This window comes from Watersipora subatra, chromosome 6, assembly GCF_963576615.1.
Source record: "Watersipora subatra chromosome 6, tzWatSuba1.1, whole genome shotgun sequence".
NCBI lineage: Eukaryota > Metazoa > Bryozoa > Gymnolaemata > Cheilostomatida > Watersiporidae > Watersipora > Watersipora subatra.
In genome coordinates this window covers 61,778,347-61,799,402 of record NC_088713.1, presented here as the reverse complement: position 1 = coordinate 61,799,402, position 21,056 = coordinate 61,778,347, and the positions used below count along the sequence as shown (strand labels likewise).

The 21,056-nt window shown below is 36.6% G+C and overlaps 2 long non-coding RNA genes across 2 annotated transcripts; one reads left to right on the top strand and one right to left on the bottom strand.

The window, feature by feature from the left end:
* Positions 1-3,919: 3,919 nt before the first annotated feature.
* On the bottom strand, positions 3,920-14,762 carry LOC137398703 (uncharacterized). The gene is made up of 4 exons (XR_010978996.1): positions 14,600-14,762; positions 7,681-7,771; positions 5,012-5,154; positions 3,920-4,714 (listed from the first exon to the last, which is right to left on the bottom strand). It is a non-coding gene; the product is annotated as an uncharacterized lncRNA (long non-coding RNA).
* A 1,446-nt stretch (positions 14,763-16,208) lies between these two features.
* On the top strand, positions 16,209-20,035 carry LOC137398527 (uncharacterized). Its single transcript, XR_010978956.1, has 3 exons — positions 16,209-17,327; positions 18,226-18,360; positions 19,772-20,035. It is a non-coding gene; the product is annotated as an uncharacterized lncRNA (long non-coding RNA).
* Positions 20,036-21,056: the final 1,021 nt, after the last annotated feature.

Here is a 21,056-nt window from a genome sequence, read left to right as displayed (position 1 = left end):
AATACCTACTTTGGGACAGCCATAGCATTGCTCAATGAGCGAATGATGGAGATGCGATGCACATGAGACTGGTGGGTTTAAATATACCATAGTCATCTATTTTGGCAGCACAACTAAATGTCTGGCCAGGTGTTTAGTTGTTAAAGGTTGACTTGCAACAAAATTCACATTACCGTTATTTGATATGAAAATATTCACTATGTCTTACTCTGTTGTAGGTGCAAAAGATGTGGAAATGTGATTACAAGCTCTTAAAAGCTCAAAAACGAACATAAAATCGCAGCCCCACGAGACCGCCGTAGTTTGGATTCCCTTTCCAAAACGGCTCAAACGTGATGTAGTTGTGAGAGATGGATTCTGTTTACACTTTCATGCAATCTTATTCGTCAAAATGTTTTCACAAATATACTTCACGCATTCAATCAAACTATGTTTATTGTTCTTACGCGTCAGTTTTATCGTCATTGTAATGCTGTCACTTTTAGCACTGATATCTTATAACTTATCGCAAAAGTTCATTAAATATTTTAACCTTACCCCGAAGGAGTACATATCATTGTCTGATAATCATGACGAGCCTGTTGGTCACCTTTGATGATCGAAAAGCGCTGCAAAATTTATTTGCGAAGTGTTGGGTCACATTATCAGATTATGACTTGCCAATTAGACCAGGCCGAAGCAAAACTGTAAAGTATTGAGCATCTATATTTGATATGCGGTCTTTGGTAAAACCCAAAGTGTTTGTCATAAACTAATACTACGATAAGTTTTATATTGAGCTTTGTATTGGCCTTTCAATTCGCGTGAGAACATTCGTGACAAGACAATAACCAAACTTCGTGGTTACGTCATCGAAATAAAGAGATTCTAAGCTATGGCGGCTTTTCGTTTTTGAGCTTTTAAGAGCTTGTAATCCCTTTTCACATATTTTGCACCTACAACATAACAGAGTAAGACATGGTGAATCTTTTAATACCAAATAACTGTAATGTGAATTTTATTGCAAGCCAACCTTTGACACATCTGCAAATATAATGGAAGACAGCTTCAAAACAGTGCCATTATATGTTGTAGCCACATAAGTATCAAAATGATTAATAAAAATTTGTGTGTATTTCTATTTTCAGAATGGCTGTAACATATATGCAACATTCCAAAACATTATGGTTAGATTGCGCCGCGCGGTGAGATGGCATAGATAGTCAACGCAAAGATAGTCAACGGACTGAGCTCATGTTAGCAGTCAGACATCCTCAGCCTGTGTAACAGTCCTTGACAGTGAGACCATCTACTGTAGTGCTATTTGAAGGATGTGATTAATTCGCTCATCTCTTAGAGCTCAACTAGAGAAGAGTTCAACATGCTAGAGAATTAACAGACTATAGCTGCGTTTCCATGACGCTCATAATTTGCAAACTGAGCCAATCCACAAGTTATCTGCGTCATAGAAACGGCATAAATCCGCAAACTAAGCGAGTTTTGCGATCTACAAAACATTATCGAATCCATTGTTCTTGCCAATTATGGAAACGGCACTAGTGTTATTAATGTGCATTAGAATATCGATGACAATCACATTAAAAACATTTTCACGATTCAGTCGTTTCTATTTCCATTTCAGCAGTCTCAATGTGCCAACCTTCCGAATCATTGCTGCTAACCTTAGCGGGGACAAGACTGCTTGGCTATTTATTGAGTCATTAATTAGGCTAGTACTTGACCTATGAGGTCAAGCCTGGTGTTAAATCCACATCAGCAAGTGTTTATTGAAACGCTCGATTGCAGAGTACAGTGTGTACATAGCAAAATGCTTAATTATTCATATTCTCTGATTGTAACGCGCAGTCACTCGTACTAATTCCTCATTGAAGTTGAGAGCACTTTTGCAGGATTTTATTACATTCAATTTACTCTTTTCTACATTTCAAGTGAACTTAGGTACAATACACCAACATTTTGCTCAATCGAGGCCTGCACTTGTTTCACCTATGTTGTCATTTAAGTTCCTTCTATTTTATTGTTTGCATGCAAAACTTTAGCACAGAATAGAAAACCATTTTAATATTTAACAATGCTCTTTAAAACACAAACAAAATTATTATTAATGAAGTATCCTTATTCAGCTTTAGTCTTGCTTCATGCAATGAAAACAACTTCTCTATAAGATATCACTGTTTTTCTGCAACAATGCTTTATTCAGTTGCAGAATTTAAAAAAAACTTTAGATAGGTTATTTTAAAATCTAAGCAAAAATCTTTAGCTGTTTTATGGTTATAAAATACCTGCAAATTTTCCAAATGTATAAAAGGAAACCTTATTGCAAATATCGTTCACAATAAACGAGCTGCTCTGTTTAAAGATCGGTCTATTGTTAGGGCAATGTTAAAAGGACTATAACTATGTTTCCATGGTGCGCAGTACTGCGATGCAGCCCCCTCCGAAGTCGAAGGGATTGACACGTTACCATGCTGCGCAGCGGTTTTCAGCAAATTAGCCAGATTGAATCAAAAATAGCAAATTGAATCGATCACGGATACCGAACATCAGAAAAGGTCTTTTTATGCTTCTGTCATCATTATACTTTTATTTACAATACACAATCACAATGTTTTACAAAACTTAACACAATTTTTACAAAGTAATATATTTTTAATAAGAATTTTTTAAGCAATATATTATTTAAACGTTATTTAGGACGTGCCTCCTGTATCTCGAAAGGTGTTGGCATCGATAACAAAGTCTGGGAAAGTAATCACCTCATCCTTGTGGGCGCAGACCATAATTAAATATAGGTGAAAGAAAATCAGATTAGAAAAAAACAAGATTAGCAGGATAGCTTTTGTACTATTTCATGGCCCTCGAAGAATCCGTTTTCATGGCATGGGAGATATGTGCAGCCACTGCGCAGTTGCTGTTTCCTTGTTGCAAATTTGCACAGACTTCGCACTGATCAGTGCGCAGTGATTTCAGTGCGAAGACGCCGTTTCCATGATTCGGAAAGGGCGCAACTCCGAAGCACTGCCCATCATGGGAAAATAGTGTATGTCAAAAACCCTCCTAAGAAGGTTGAACTGGCTAATTTTGAGCACCTAATATTACTGCTGCAATATTTGGGTAGCCCTTTTGCTAGATTAATTAAACGCTCATGCTCTAATATTGTTGGATTCATTTTGGTTCAGTAAATGTTTGTTCCAGCTGTCTCAAGCCATTTTTAGTCCTAATAGTCAAAATAGTCCTATAAAACCACGGGTATGGGTACGCTGTAAGCCTCATAAGGACACAACAGAGAGCATTTAAATCCAAATTGCTGATTACAGCTGATGTCTGATCAGAACTTTATAGGATAAAAATAAACTAACTTGAATTGCATAAAATTTGCAAAGTTCTCACAATTGTATTCACATAGTTAAACAGCTGCAAAATGGCTGAAGACTGTTTTGCCATAGATATGTTGGAGATTATATTCATGACCAGGGGAGTGTCCTACTACATGACTGACCCTGACACTATATTGAACTCATAAGTGATGTTACCACTTATACCCCATACAGAGTGAAGTAGAAGTAGCAGGGATAGCTCAATATGTATGTGTGCCTGTGTGTGTTGGTCTGCGTACTGCTACTCATGTTTAATTCTTAGCTTGACCTTTGGTGTATTTTAAATGCCAATGCGCTGGCTGAAGCTCACTACCCTTTCTTGAAGGTGACATTTACGAGCCTATTTAAGACCTATTAGCTATAGGAGACTGGGCAATGCAAAGCCGTGATGTCCTATATAAATAGCCGCATGTTTTGTGACAGAAGGGCAATGCTTTGTTCACTTGCAGCTTGTCAGGCAAGTGAGTCATCATTGTTTACACTGAAAGAATCAAGAGACATTTTTGTTGCTACATGTAATTCGATATAACTACTACAGCACGCAAGATATTTGTTTCAAATTTTAGATACAACGCTTATACACTATGTATTTCCTACCCTGCAAATTTATAAACATAAAGTTGAATATTTCATATAAAAAGTGCGAGTAAAAGTGTATATTGATGCACATGTATTCCAAAAGATATTGCAAAATTATCAATGTTGCCATATGCTATGGGCTAACATGGCAGATAGCTAGGTGTACAAACTGATTTCAAATGCATACACACTGGTACATCGTATGCTGATTGCAGTCTGCCATGAATATAAATGTTGGGTCTTGGGTGTTATGCAAACAGCATCAGCAAACTCGTAGAAAACAAGCGACAAATGGTACACTTTTCTAGACATACTGTGAAAGGCTACACATGACTAAAGACGACCAGTCGGCTGAGCCATGATCTGAGATTCCCTTGTTAGCTGCTACCTTTGTAGCCTCCTGATGAATTATAATCCTGAAATATCTGGAGGTGATATTTTAACTAACGTTGCGCTGTGCAGTGGAACGAGCATGGAAATCCCTGATGCAAATTGCTTTGTAAAACCGATGAAAGAGTTTTAGTGACCACCAGCTTGTGTATGTCTGCAGTGATTCCTTGTAAGTCGACACCCTGCCGTATGCTCAGTTCTGAGCCTAGACATATCTTTGTGATGACAGGATGAGGTGGAAACAAACCACCTCTATCTTTTACACTGATTAGTATCGCATCATCCCCTGATGCTTAAACCTGGACAGGAGGCTATAAAGCTGGTGCAGTCATTGCAGTTGAGTTTTAAGCTCTGTACCTCATAACCTGCTAAATAAATACCATATGCTAATATTATTATAAAAAGCATATGTATCAACCATAAAATAAATTTAACTACATATCGCTGATCTGCTGCAGTATTATTTCAAGCCACTCTGCTTTCTGTATATCTGCTTTATACACTAACAATAAGTGAAAGTAGCTAATACCAAAATACATTTATATACCCAAATTATGCACCACAATATGAGCAGCCATGCAGTTTAGCATATGCAGCAAGGCTGCAATGTGTGCCAGATATTTTGTTTTGTAGAAAACCTGGATATATTGGTCATATTTACCTACCGATGCACTCCACTATGTTCGAGCCAGACCTTGACAGTTCGATTTCCAGCTGTTCGCTTGATTCCAAATCATCATGGAAGTCATCGTCACCTTCTACATGACTCTTTCTTGGTTTAGATGAGAGAAGTAGGGGCAGGAGCCATCTGTGTCATTAAAATCAAGTTTTAATTGCATAACACAATTGCAAAGAATGCTATTTTTAATAAATTTCGGTAGGTCTCAGGATCTTTTCATGAGTGACATCGGAATACTGTGCCAAAATTTATCCCAAGTTTCCAAACCAGCCATTGTACCTACCACTTAGATTTAATAGCAATTAATTTTAAAAATATTATTAAATTCACATAAAAGCTTTGCATCCATAAAGCTGGTTGCCGTATGACATTAAATAATACTCAGCATTTAGGTGACTGAATGGCATGTAGTAGAGTCGCAAGTGGTGATAAGTGAGCATGCTAGTCACAGTAAATGTAACAAACATGGGCTAGTTAAGTTGAATCAAAAAGCACTAGAAACAGTATTGCTGTTTTTCTAGCAAAAAAGCCATTTTAAAGCTGATCCAAAAAATAGGTGCGAGCTTAGCAACAAGGGTAGTTACCATTTTTAGAACACATTCTCCTATTCTGTAATATATTTGATTGTTAATGTGTTTGCTTGCAGATTTCGATGCCATCTACCAAGTCCAGCATACTAATAAGTTAAGACGAAGAATCATAGTGCTATACTTTTAAAATTATAAAATAAAACACATTTGTCTACCTTTGGGTTGTTATGTATAGAGTTCCATTATAACATGTTTTATAGAGAAAACAAATAAAGCAATTGAGGATTTCAGGCCTATGCCAACAATAATAAGTCTGACAAAGATACTGATGCTCAGCAAACCAAGCCAATCAATGATTAACCAGATTTTTGAGAATACAATAGAAACACTCATGAAGAGATCTGCCATCTTACAATATTCAGTTATGAGATACACAGTTTTACAAGCAACTTGTGTGGAGTATAGTATGGAAGTTAGTGATGTACTTACGGTTATTATACAATGTATATAGTTAAAATCAATACACTCAGATTTTCAACAGTTTTGCTGGAAACAATTTGCTGTTAGAAAGTTGCTGGCAGCAAAATCACAAACTACTATCTACAACCACCACAAACATGCTGCTTCAGTAATGAACTTGTCAATTGAATAGTTCACTGATGACATAGAAATTGTAATGACCCTCTGTTTAAAGGATTATTAACTATAAGTGCTGGATTGGTGGTTCAAGTAGTTGGTTTATGATTTGCGAATTTATAAAGGACTGTATTTTAGGTGTAGATTTAATGTCAAGAATTAGACTGGTTTGTTTTAGTTAAAAAACTTTAAAACAGAATATATTTATTAAAAATTCAAACTTTCAATTGCAAAAACATGAAATATATGAAGGCTAATCAAGTCAATGGCCGATGCTCATTGCGCAAGTCTAAAAATATAAAGAGTGATACAAGAGCAGAGTGATACGTAGAGCGTGAGTAAAATATGGAGTTCGAATTGTTTCTGATCTACACAGGCTTATATATGTTTGCCTAATCAGTCAGGCAATCGTCACATCCGTAGATCACAGACGATTGGGCGCTGCAAAGTTTCCTAGGCAGTAAGCGAGTAAGTACAAGGAAGCAGATAACATTTATGCTAAGCAGTAAAATAGCAGGTGTTAGGAGGTTGGAATAATAAATTTGCAAGTAGCCTGGGCATGGCTCTCGTGGGGATTGGGAGAGAGAGCCTGGGACACATCGCAACACGCGGGGAAGACAACTCTAAAAGCCGACTTCTGAAGTCGCTAATATCACAATCGTTATTTCCGAAGGAGTATCATGTGACGGTCTTATTTATGATCTCCGCGAGTATTATGTATTATTTTTAATCTGAATTGGCAGCAAACAAACGCTGGTTAGTAAGTATGAAATGTTGGTTGCATAATAAATCAATAACGACAGTTATATTATTTCATATGTTCAATTCATTATGTTTTGATTTAATTATAATAAAAAATTGAATCAATTGAATAAAAAAATTCACAATAACAATACAAACATAGCAAACGAATAGCAATAGAACAACAAAAATGAATTGCACGCTGCTAGTAAAGAAAAGTTTATCTAGTAAAAAGTAATCTCAGTTTTATTTTACTCACGAGTATTATTATTCGCGACAGTTATTATGAACAACTCGGATCTACCACTGCAAAACGGTGCCATCTGAAAGCAAATACTCTTTCCGAAGCCAATAGGAAGAACTATAAATTGGTCAAAACCTGCGATAATATGTTGTAAAACTTGAGACTGTTTTGGTCTCAGTGTGACTATGCCTAGCTTTGATAGATGAATTTTGAATGGCTCCATTTTTATCAGTATAGGAAATGAAACTGCTAACGTGAAAACGCAAGAGAATAGTAGCCTATGGTTCCTATCGTTTTATTATCAAACGAGGTATTTCGTAACCACCCAGCCTATCAAAAAAATAGCGCTTTTTACTAGATCAAGTCACGTTACCGTGACAATAAGCTTTTAAACGCGCCACATCTAATACATCGTGAGATACGAATCTAACGACACGCTTCCATTAGTATCAGTCTGAGCGTCATATGTAACATATGTCGCTCGTTTTGCAGAAGTTATCTTACCTTTTTTTCGCTATGTGTCCCAGGCTCTCTCTCCATATCCACCACGAGAGCCATGCCCAGGCTAGCTAGCAAGAGTCCAGAAAGCTGTTTCCTAATCACATCAGAAATGGTTAAATAAAAGGGGATGAGTGGTTATGTAAGAGGTGTATAATACTCTTAAGACAGGATGCATAAATACTAATATAGAAGTTGAATAACATGATGAGTTCCTTTGTTTCACAATGACAAGTATTCATGGGGTGTGTAACTGAAGATTACAAATGCTGGTCGCTTCACAAAATGGCACCATAATGCACGATTATATTAGCTCAAAATTCAAAGGCAGACACTACCACTGAAGCTGCAATAAATTAGAACTGGAAACAATTGCCAAAAATGAACTAAAGTCAGATATATGCTTCTACTGAGAATACCCTCTAGAGAAGAAAAAAAAACATCAGTTTCTATTAAGCCCCTACAACAAACTAATAAGCATTAAACCTGACACCACTGCCCTACTAGAGCAGATACACGATGTGACCAACCAACAATATTCGTTATAATAGCTTTTGCATAACATAAGTTTCCTCCTAAAAGCAGAAAGCTAAATCTAACAGACTAAAGCTGCGGTCACAGCAGCCGATTTTGGGTCAATTCTCTGACCAATTTTTCTACTGACCGAGAATCGTATCGTGTGAACAGCGCAAACAAGCCTGATACCGATATAGTCCAAAGAGAAAATTTTTTTTCAAAGCCGATATTCTATTTGAGTAGCCAATGACATTTTTTTTACCGTGAGTCATAGTGTCATTAAAGCCTGGTTTCCATATGACAGCACAATGATCGTGCGCAGCCCAGTGATCGTGCACAATGCATTTTATAGGCCGCAATGCGGTGTTTCCATCTCGCGCGTAGGCACCACGCTTGCATTGGACAGAGTGGATAATTTCCTTACTTTTTCGTAGGAGAGACAGATTTCTTCGGAAAACAGCCCTCCGTTTGAATTATGGGATGGGTTGACAAGGTCTAGCGGTGTATTGTGGGATACATAATCGTGCGCACCCATCGCAAGGACCCATTCTGTTGGATCCTTGCGATTAGCGTACGCACGTCGCGCTATCGTTATGTGTTGAAGTTTCCATATCACAGCTGGCCTACGCACGCAGGACGTCGCGGCCTTGTGCTGTCATATGGAAATCAGGCTTTAATATGAACACCATATTTGTCTTCACACCTGTGTATGCTATTGTCATAGCTTCACTCATGAGTAACAGCAACCCGGAAAACTGCTGTGGAACATATAACTGCTGCCCACATTATGTTAGCAAAAGATCGTCCTCCTTATGGTTATCCATTATTAGCAATGAGCAGTGCAAAATAATCAGGCAGTTTGCTAAAAAAGTTCACTAAAAACATTGTAGGAAACAGTCAGCAAAATTCAAGGAGTGACTCACTAAAATATATCAGCTAAAGTTATCTGACCCTGCAAATAAAAAACGGACAAAATCACCCACTCTCAGATCAAACTTGGCCTCTGCACAATGGCTGATCTGAACGCAGCTTAATACTAAAGCCTGGTTCACATATCGATCTCGAAACTCTGGCGGTAACTTGCGCAGCAAAACGCTTGCGGCACTAGGCTTGGTGGCATATGTTCACATATAAGCTACATCGCTAAACATAGTCGAGGAATCACATAAAATGTTCGCTCGCCATGCCGTTTCTATAATGGTGACCTTCACCTGTACGAGCATTACATGAAGGTTTTGCCTGCGGCCTTTTGCGACATTTGAACAGCCCTAAACTATTGCGAGGCCGTCTGCAACTATCGGCGGTCCTTGGCTGTACCCGGCGCATAGGTTCCCATTTCACCGCTAATAGCATGCGGTGCTGTCGCCAGTACTTTGCGACGTGTATGGGAACAGGTGAGTGACCAGAGCACACATACACACACACAAACAAACTGCTTATGAATCATTCAATAAACTAGTGGACAACCAAAGCGACACAAATGATTGTCTATCCTGGTTAGGTTATTAAACTATTGAGGCACTCTGCTTGCGCAAACTCTAGTGCGTTCTATACAAGAGGTCAGAGGCTTTTCTGCTCTTTCCAACCTCGGACAAACAGCACAAATAAGCCTAATTGCCAAAGAAATAAGTATAACATCATATTTCATGTAGTAATTGGACAAGCACTGATCATTTTTAGTACCAAAGATGGCTGTGATTCTTTGTAAAGTGCTTAACCTCATCCTATTCTGATATTCGATATTCTAGAGCACTTGCACTATTTAATTGAAAAAATAAAATAAAAATCATGACTAGGCTGAATTATTAATAACAGTGACTATATACATGTAGAAACGTGTGTATACAAAGGTTACTGCTGCAGCAGAAGCTACTTTGAAAAACTATTGAAAAAGTTTTTATGGACGATACCAGTACAAATGTATAGCAATGAAGCACACCACGGTACTTTGTAGATTTAGCGATTGCTTTATAAGAAACCGAAAATAGGAATGTAGCAGGACATCTGAAATTGAAACGTCACATTAAAAGAGAGGTAATGGATTTTAAAATGACTTTATAAAAATGAAACAAATGGTAATATTAGTTAATAGTAAAATTTACATATACATTTAGTTAGTAACCTACAATCGCAATACGGATACCGAAAAAAAGATGGCCGAAAATCACAATCTTGTGGCTAGTTATGCGTGTTTGCAAACTTGCGATTACAATCTTCGCAAGTTTAAATCCTCTGCGAAGCGAATTTTTTATTACTAAAACTATCCGTATACAACTGGACCGACCGACAAACGCTCACATTTATATATAGATTGAATGTCATCCGCTGCTAACAGTATTGCATTGTAACATATTGCCACAATTTATTTTACCATTGCTTTAACTTATTGAATAATTATATTAATTACACTAACTATCATGGTTGTTTTACTTTAATTTTGGTAAGCTGCCAATGACATCTTCGATAACAGAACGACTTTGGAGAGACCTCTGCAAAAGGCTATGTAATATTGTATAGCCCTTCGGACCTCTATAGAACCTCTCAGCTATGTATGCATGTATGGACCACGTGATGTAATGGAAGGTGCACCAGTAATAGATTCGCTTACTTGAAACACAGCCTTTTAGTAATGTTGCAAAGGTGACACGCTAAAGCCGTGGTCACGCGATGACCGAACTGACTTAGGTTTGGAGGTTAGTTTACTTTGGGTCGGCTAAGCCACATGTCACATGGCATCCCAAGTCAGTTCGCCTCCTAGATACCATACGCATGGAGACAGGACACTTTTTCATTGGTAGTTTTTATGTATTTAAACTAAATATTTCTATTGTAAACAAAAAACTTTGAGGAACAATTATTAATTATTATTACACAGCAGACTTATCAGAAGATCGTTCAGCTGCTCAGAATAAATCACTCGATAGAAAAATTTTGCCAAACCTTCCATCAACAAAATTATACTTTTTGTTAATATATGAATGTTTTTCTATGCTGAGTACATAACAAACAAAAACAGTCTTCATCATAGTACTGTGGTTTTACATAAATAAAACAGGCAACGATTATTCATCAGGATGAGTATGACACATTACTTATATTCTACAGGAAATAAAACCACAACCATTTTTTAACATTTATGCAAAACTCAAGCACAACATCTTACATTCATGCAACACAATCACAAGTCCGGGAGAGCCTGGTCATAAATTGTTTGATGTTGTTTATTTAACCAAATAAAAAGATCGTCCCATCTCTATTTACCTTTGCTCACACCCACGTAAATAGAAATGTGACGAGTGCTCGGTAGAATTTTAACCAGCCAATAAACGCAAGGGTTCGACCACAAAATTTTGAGCAGGATCGAAATGGTTCGTTTCAGCCAGAAATGTCTTCGGCTGAACAGTTTACAACTGACAGCGACGTTGTTTTGTGTCGTTTAGTTCATTTCGGCTCCCACGTGACCACTGACCACCCTTAAAGAGTATTGATGAGTAAGAAATTTGTAAGCTGCGAGTCTAAGATACACCGGTAACTGCTCAGTTGAGCGATAATCCCATTGAAATACAATTCTTGGATAATACTGTGATAGTGTGGCAGCATGCGGATCGATCACCCATAGACTCCCCTTCAATCTATTGCATGTGCGTTTCTATTAATAAGACAAAACTGTCACCATAGAGCTATAAGCTGGGCTGACTAATACTTTTTAACGAATGCCATAGCTGTTTAGTAGCTAAAAGTTACCGGAGAAGTGGAATTGTCTGCTCCAAGGAGAGATAGCTTTATTGTTGCAACAGTATGTGTAGACATGAACAGAGCCGTATAGCACCCATGTGAGCTCTACGACTCTGAGAGTGAATTTTAAAAAGCTGAAGTTTTTGTTGTTGATGAAAAGCAGCTTAGCCTCCAAAGCTTTAGTTTTAGTTTTAAAGGTTGACTTGCGACAAAATTCACATTACAGTTATTTGGTATCAAAAGATTCACCATGTCTTACATTGTTGTGTTGTAGGTGCCAAATATGTGGAAATGTGATTACAAGCTCTTGAAAGCTCAAAAACAAAAAGCCGCCGTAAATTGGAATCTGTTTATTTCTCTGACGTAGTTCTGACAGTTTGGTTATTGTCTTGTTACGTGATGTTCTCATGTGAATTGAAAGGCCAATAAAAAGCTCCATATAAAACTTATCGTAGCACTAGTTTATGACAAACACTTCGGGTTTTACCGAAGACCCCATATCAAATATAGATGCGCGCTACTTTCAATTTTGTTTTGGCTTGATCTAATCGTCACGTCGTAATCTGATCATGTGACCCAATACTTCGCAAATAATTTTGCAGCAATTTTCGAATATCACATGTGACCAACAGGCTCGTCATGATTATCAGACAATGATATGTACGCCTTCGAACTAAGGATAGAAAGTTTAACGACTTTTTACGGTAAGTTATAATATATCAGAGCTAAAAGTGACTGCATTACAATGACGATAAAATAGACGCGTAAGAACAATAGACCTGGTTTTATTGAATGTGTGAAATATATTTGTGAAAATATTTCGACGAATGAGGTTGCATGAAAGTGTAAACAGAAACCATCCTGTAACAACTACGTCCCATTTGAGCCGCTTTGGAAAGAGAATTCAGACTACGGCGGTCTCATGTGGCTGCGATTAACTGTTGGTTTTTTTTAGCTTTTAAAAGCTTTTAATCACATTCCCATATAATTTGCACCTACAACACAACAGAATAAGACATGGTGCATCTTTTGATATCAAATAACTGTAATGTGAATTTTGTTGCAAGTCAACCTTTAACAATAGGTCATATATAACAATCTTATTTTTTGTTCATGAAATGACGAGAAGACCTATTGTAGGTTTTCGTAAACAGTGTTAAATAATACAGTGTGATATTCACTGTTTTTTTGAAACCTTTGGCTCAGTTTTTGTCGTTGCTTGTCACAGTAGATATTACAAATAATTAACAAAACAATGAAGTGTTCAGTTATTGTTATTAGCTTGCTTATATGACATTGTCAATTTACTAAACAAATCTTCCTTTTGCAATTACAAAATAGTTTGCGCCCATCTGGGGCATTGGTCAGTAATGACACAAGAAACAACCATCGTAACCGAGACTGTCAACTTGCAGAAAATTCTCACATAGATGATTTATACAGCTTAAAGGCAATTACGCGGCTATATCAAACAGTCAGTTCACATACCCGTTGAAATGATTGTTGTATTGTCAGATTTGCTCTTTACAAAATAAGAAAAAGGGGGATGCACCTTCAAAAAAATTTCCAAACCTTTATGCAATCTTGTTGTTGAATTTAACTCGAAGAGAGATTATCTCATTTATATCAAATTGTAAAAATCACAATTAGATAAATTACAGAATTTAAAAATTACAGTTACTACATGGTCATGTCATAATAATTAGTCTACATGTATTTGCTAGAATAGACCATGGATCCGCATAAAGTTACTTCCACTTGGCAATGCTTAAATAATTTTGGCAAAGATAAATTTTCTTAGAATTGTGTAACATATTAGCAGACAAATCACTGAAAATTATGTTTTTTTGCAAGGAATTTTAGAAGTGAAAAGGTTGCTTTGCTTGTTGTCTGATGGATTATTTTTGGACTCAACAAAGTTTCATGCTGTAAATAAAAAATGATTATTGAGTCTTGACTGACAACTTGCAACTTCGTTTTTCTTTTCAGTCAGTACAATAAATAGTTGTGTAACATAAACATGATGTACTGCTCACAAAAGAATCACCTCAAAATCTCTTTCTCATAAAAGAGTCTTCAACTTATTCACTACGTAATTCATTTTAGGTTGAACATAATTAATTTGTATCAACAAAAGCCATTCAAACAGCTGCTCACAAAATGGGTCAGGCCAAACAAGGCAAGTCTTCGTCGGATGCGATGAAATTCGTATGCTCTCTACGAGCGCGTTTCAGAGCTTTTGTGCTTATAGATGTTGGGAATCATCCGCAATTAACGTTTCACATGAAATGAATACAAATGCTATATATAATACTTATAAGAATCCTTTACTGTCAGTTTCACATGAGCACACACTACAATAGTCTCCATACTAAGCATTTGAACCAAGAAAATTTGAATCCATTCACTTGTAGCTACAAAAAGAGAACCAAACCACATAATATAAAAAAGCTCCAATGAGGGGCTTCCGTCTGATTTAAATTGTCTGTAAGCCCCACAGAGGGGCTTATAGTAGTGCATGAGTTAAATCGGTCACCACAAGGCAAATATGGTATTCATTATTCGATATCAAGTTGATTTCAACCCTTCGGGCACCATTTTCGCAGGTCTGCGAGTGTGCAGTGGCTTTGTGTAAGGCAGTTTTATAACTGATCAACAATTTGAGGTTTCTTACCAAATAGCGTCAAATCACGTCCATTAGTAGTGAATAAATCACTCGGCGATATTTATTCAGAACTCTTTTAGCAGTTTTAACACAACATCATGAGTATAGGCAGCGGTAATCACATCGGTAGTTTCAGAAAAAATCACCAACTTGTCGGAATCTCCAACAGGTATTCGGCGTTAAGTATGACTCGCTTGGTCTTCCATAACCGTGGTTTTACGACGTTTTGTCAGTTTACGTCTATTAAATCTTTACAAAGAGATTAAACGCGTTTTTGTATTACTGTATAATGAACCAAAATATCAACCGAGATTGTTGGTGGGCATATACATAGAATTTAGTTATAACTTTTCGGAATTTATGAAGTTCGATGCGTCGGAAAGCTAAAAATCCGCATCGTACTCCTTCGAAAGAGTTCGAAGGTATGCATTTACATCGTATTATGCCTGAAAATATCGGACAAGGCAAAACTAGGAGGAGGAAATATCCGCCATATGATTTATTTTTCCGGTTGTTGTAGTTTAATTAATGATTTAACGATGCTTAACTCATCTGCAATACTTGCAATAAAATTCACAATATAGTAATAAATGATATCAGGAGTACCTCAGGGCTCAGTGCTGGGACCCCTATTGTTTATTCTTTACATCGATGACTTGCCACTCTGTGTGAAAGACGCTGACTGTCGACTGTATGCCGATGATACTCTGCTGTGCATGGATTTGACAAACACCAGCCAGCTGGCTTTGCAGACTAACGTTACAGCATTACAGCATTGGGCCACACAGTGGGGCATGACATTTAATCCAGAAAAGTGTATCCACATGCAGGTGGGCAGGTCGACACCAGATTTTAAACTTTTTATGAACGGAATTTTTATACCACAGGCGAATGGTCTGAAATATTTGGGGGTTTTCATACAAAGCGACATCAAGTGGCACGAGCATATTTTAAACATTACTAAGAAAAGTAATAAGGCACTCGGACTTATCCGACGCTGCCTTTTTAATGCAAGCATATCAACAAAAATTGTCGCCTATAACACAATTGTTCGACCATTACTCGAATATGCCTGTCAGGTATGGTCACCGCACGCAAAAGGCTTAACTGACAAATTAGAAACAATTCAAAGACGGGGGGTTCGATGGATTTTCAGACTCGGGCCTATGGATAGTGTCACAGAGTGCATGCGTGTAAATAACATCCAAGAACTAAAAGATAGAAGAGAAGATTTGGATTTGAAATTTTTAAAAAGAATTGTGTTTGGTCTATACGATCTAGACCTCAATAACTATATCTCTTTTAACCCATCCCACCAAACCCGTCATGGAGTAGTCCACCCACATTTTAGGATAGACCAATATAAGCACTCTTTTTATAATAGAATGGCACCGAATGTTGTGGGTCAGGGCGTTGATGACTCCCTCAGTTTTTAATACGATCTTGGTATTGCAACAAATTAGGTTTTAGCGTTCTTATCAATCATTTTATCTCAAATTTTATGTTCATATAATGCCCTCGGGCGTATTGGACAGATTCGAATATATATATATATATATATTGACGCTTTTTGCGATCGTTATTGCTGGTGAGTAAAGTTTTTTGCATTGGTACAAATTCAAGTTTTTCTCCGTAAATAAAACCGAGTGTTAAAGACTGTGTTTCTAAATAATTGCACTCCATGGTGGTAAACTGCAGTGGATTATCGTTCTTGGATGCGTTTGACGTTGGAAAACAGCTTGAAAAGCATTTGCGAGTCATAGAATGGATATAATTTGTCTTTAAAATGTCAAGCTTCTGTAAACAGGAATTCATTAAAAAGAGTAGGCCTATGGCACTAAAAGGGTTACATGTTGCTTTCGTTCTTTAACTGTACCTCTGTGCTTTAAGAGAAGTACAACTTTTAATATGATTTTTTTCACGTATCACAGCGATGTTATCGAATGTCTTAATAACTGATAAAAACACTTTTGCTGGTTGAGCGAGCTTTTGCTAATAGAATTGAAATGGCTTTGAAGCCATATATGCGTAGAAAAATGTGTAAAGCATGTTACTGAGTAGTAGCATGTATCTTTTGATTTCATTACCTACTTCAGAGGCATTGTTGATAATAAATCTCATTGCGAGTGACTGTGTGCTGTGTACAAACGGAGTAATGGTGAATCATTAATAGTTTTTGACTGCCATAAAATAGAGAAGACAACTCTGATGTGACAAACTCTGATACAAGTTTGAACGCCATTTCCTAAACTTAATTTGAAGAATTCTTTCTTTGCCATTATTTTTGTCTCCAAAATTGTCTCCATAAAGATGAAGATCTATACGCATATATCAAATGAGTAAAGACATGTTTGTTAGTCACTGAGCTACTAAACTTGTTATTCAGTTGGAAAATGTTGAGCAATATTAGTAGTGACCAACCAGCAGTTTTTAGTGGCCAGATTTAGGGTTTGCAACTACAAGGTTATCGGTTCAATCTCAGTCCAAGTCCATAACCATTAGATTCTTACCATATAGATAGTTTATCGATTTGTTGTTTGCAAGATCTCTAATGTGGTTTGTTTGCGATTTTTTAGAATGAATCTCACAAGATCTGGCCATTATCCTTGCAACTAATCGTCTAATCGTTATCTAGTCAATCACCACTACTATGGTCAATTTGCCAACCATACACCGGTTCGGCTCAACAGTAAATTCTCCATAACCAATTGAATCGGTATCAATAAATGTGGGACAGGTGAGATCTAGACATATTTCTTGCATTTTTCCATCACTATTGCAAATTTTCCATGTCTGTGTTTTTATTATACATGTTGTAGGCTTACTAATATGTTATCAATATGCTTTAATTCAGCTACATGGAAAGTTTGTTTATTTGTGTCCTAAGCCCTTAACGTCGTGACAACCATATCAAATTCGATAAACCTACCATATAATATTCAGTACATTAGACCAGTCCTTCTACTGCAATGTCGCCTCGCGCACTGACCAGTGTGTATTTATGCTACACCTACAAGCTTCCAGCTCGCTGCGCTGGAAGATGTTACCATAGAGCATTTGTGTTTGAATCCCAACAGTGACTTCATTTCTTTCATGAATTTAAATAGTATTGCTGCGGTGTCTGCACAAAAATACGACGGTAATGTAATTCATGGCACGATTTCTAGTAAAATTCAACTTCAAAAACCGTTGCAAATCAAAATTACATGATATCACATATAGGAATTTATTTATAAAATAGTGAAATACCAGTAATCCTACTCAATGTGAGCTGATTGGAACACCAGGTCTCCATTATTCACCATTCGAAATGTCATCACTAGGATTCTCTTCTGGAATTACGTGATATGTTTTGAATTTGATGTTGGTTTTTGTAGTATCTGCCTACAAGGCCACACTTCAGTAATCCATTTGACACATCTACTATTGGGCATTCACACCTTTTTCTTGTACATGAATCACGATTTCTGACAGAAATCTGTCTTGCGGCATTGCTACTCTGTTGAATACCTATTATCCGAGGTAGCGGTTTTGTTCTTGTATTGAGGTGAACCAGTACGTTGGTTAAGGGCTTGTTTTTTGTTCTCTGTGATCTTCACTATAACATGCTACTCTCAGGCTTTTGTTAATTGTAGTATTCCCGACGGCGCCAAAAAAGGCGTCCTTACTGATGGTGTTTTGAATGCCATTTCTTCAGCTACGCATTGCCCGCCTCTGATCCCGATTGAACTATTAGCGAATAAAAGATTTGGGCCATGGAAGAGGTCACGGTATGTACATGTCAAAACCAGGATTTTCGAACCAAACTTCAGATCTCGACTTGTACTCTTGAATTTACGATAGATCTATAGTTACTCTCCCTTTAACTGTGATTTTTGTTATTGAAAGTTGGAAAAATTAGTTTCAAATTTAAAAATGCTGTAGTACAAAACGTAGATTTTTTTGGCAGATTGGAAGCACATTTCAACACTAACTACCTAGCACATCAGAATTTTAAGCAGAGAAAATATGGAAATCTAAGAGTTGTGTGCACGTGTACATAATTAAGAAAGCAACTCTTGAAAGTTTGCATTGTGTTAGATTATGTATAACTTGTGATAAGCATGTTAGGTTGAGAATCGTGCTGCCTTTTACCAAAATGTCAACTTAGAGCTAGTAGTGCGATGTAATTTCTTTTTCTCTTTTTATGACATGATTTTCAGCTATTTGATTGTAATATAAGATAGGTATGATTGAAGAATTTGACAATATGTAAGAGGCAACAATAGCTGATTGACTATGTATTTTTAAAAGAGTGTACGCGCTAATTCAAACAAGCTTATAAAGGAAATTGAAAAGGCAGGCTGCTCGCATACTTCTAGATCAACTAAAACTTACAAAATCTTATCATTTAATTTTTCATTAAATATCTGCACGGCGTTTCTTAAAGCTTTGGAACAATCTGCAATAGCATTAGCAGTGCTTCTCATTTACCTGCGTATATAGCTGTTTGCACATATAGCGTCTCATCAGAAAGGTTAACCTCCAAGTAAGTAACTCGACTAATGCGGAGTTGTTAGCTTACAGTTTGTTATTATTTTTCAATGGATATGTCCAAGTTCGTGTTTTTTGCTACATGAGATTTACTAATTAATTTACCGCATTGCTATTCCACAACAACTCTTTTTAAATTTCAAATTATTAAAATGATAATTCAGCATAAGAACAATGCGACTAGGACATTAGTTGCTTCTGAAGAAACTTACTATTAGCGCAACCCTAAATATGATATGCTTGTGCATTTTTCATAATATGCCAATATGAAGTTGCAGCCTTATAGGAAGCTCAGTTATGAAGCCATTAAATAAAAAGCTGATTAGGATGATTTTGAAAATATGGTGGTTGTGCACTCTTGTATCCACCTGTGCCTATTATGAGGAATCGCGATTCCAAAAACTTGAATGAGTGGACAATATTACCTTATTATAGAGTGCCCACAAATAGTGAAAAGAAAAGTATTGCTGGTACTATTTCATGTATCTAGCAAGTGACACTGTGATGTGGCAGATCAACCTCGATGTTCATAATTACTTTGTTAACAGGTTGTTGCCATATTTAGTTTATACTCATATTTGCTTTGTTTGTATTCTGTACTTTTTAGCAGTTCTCATCTGCTAATATAAATGCTTCTTCACATTTCAGGGCTTAAAGGATTGTACTGTAATCTGAATTGTTGGATGAAAGAACAGCCTTCGCCACCACAATCCAAGGACGGACGAGCTGGAAAAACTTTAGTCTAATGTGGTAAAGCATTTGGTGGACTGTAGCATTATTCACAAATATGATCATAGCTTTGCTTGTTTGTCTCTGTGTATCATTGATATATAATTTATTCTGGTGTAAAGGTTGTGGTATTTTTCTGCCATGTTTTGATGATGACAATATATATAGAGTTTAGTCATTTTATAGCTATATTTTTATTGTGTTTCATATTATTTTTTGTTATTATATCATGCAACTGTTTGTACCGAAATATACAGCTTCGGAACCATGCCCTAACTATTGAGATGCTCACAAAGATTATTTTAAGAATAATCTAGTAAAAGTCTTTGTATATATCTAAGGTGCAATATTTGTTGAATGTCCGTCAGCCTTGAGAAGAGATGTTGTGTGAAGGTCAAGCATGGCACATTATAGAAAAATTAGGTTGCTTCGGAGACGTAATGTTGGCGGAATGTTGTATAGCTTAAGGAAAGAATATTGTCGACGGTTATGCTCGGTACATTATAGTAACATTGTACGCAATTCATTAGAGGAACATTCTGTGAAACATCAAAATGTTAGAAATTGTCTACACAGTTACATCCCACTAATGTTCTGCACGAAAACGTTCCTGGGATGTTGGCTAATATCTTTGAGGCAACATCATGAAAGGCATGCTTGTGGAATGTTCTGTAACATTCTCCCCATGTCGCAGGAATTTTGCACCAGATCATCTGCTGAATGTTCCATAATGGTGAAATGCCATACTGTTCCGAATATATTAGAAGACAATATTATGTGAATGCTTATACCCAGACATTTCAAAGTAGCAATCCTGTAACATTGCTGGGACATTCGATAACAATGTTTTGTTACAACGTTATAATAACGTTAGCAAACCTTTTCCTCGTTCTAACGTTCTAGCTAGAATGGTACAAAAACGCATGATTCATTTTTTGGAAGTTGTCCCCCTTTCATAACAAAAAATTATTTAAAATGTAACAAATTAAAAATGTTATAGATTTTTCATTACAGATATAAAAACAAACAAAATAATGAAAAAAATAATGATAAATTTGAATGATTTATGTAAATGAAATGAAAATTCACTACAAATTTCAAATTTCGCACTTCATTAGACATATCGCACAAATGACTAGGGTCCATTAGCTCTGTCAATCCGATAATCGGGTCAAAGTATGACTCAACAATGTGAACTCATCGC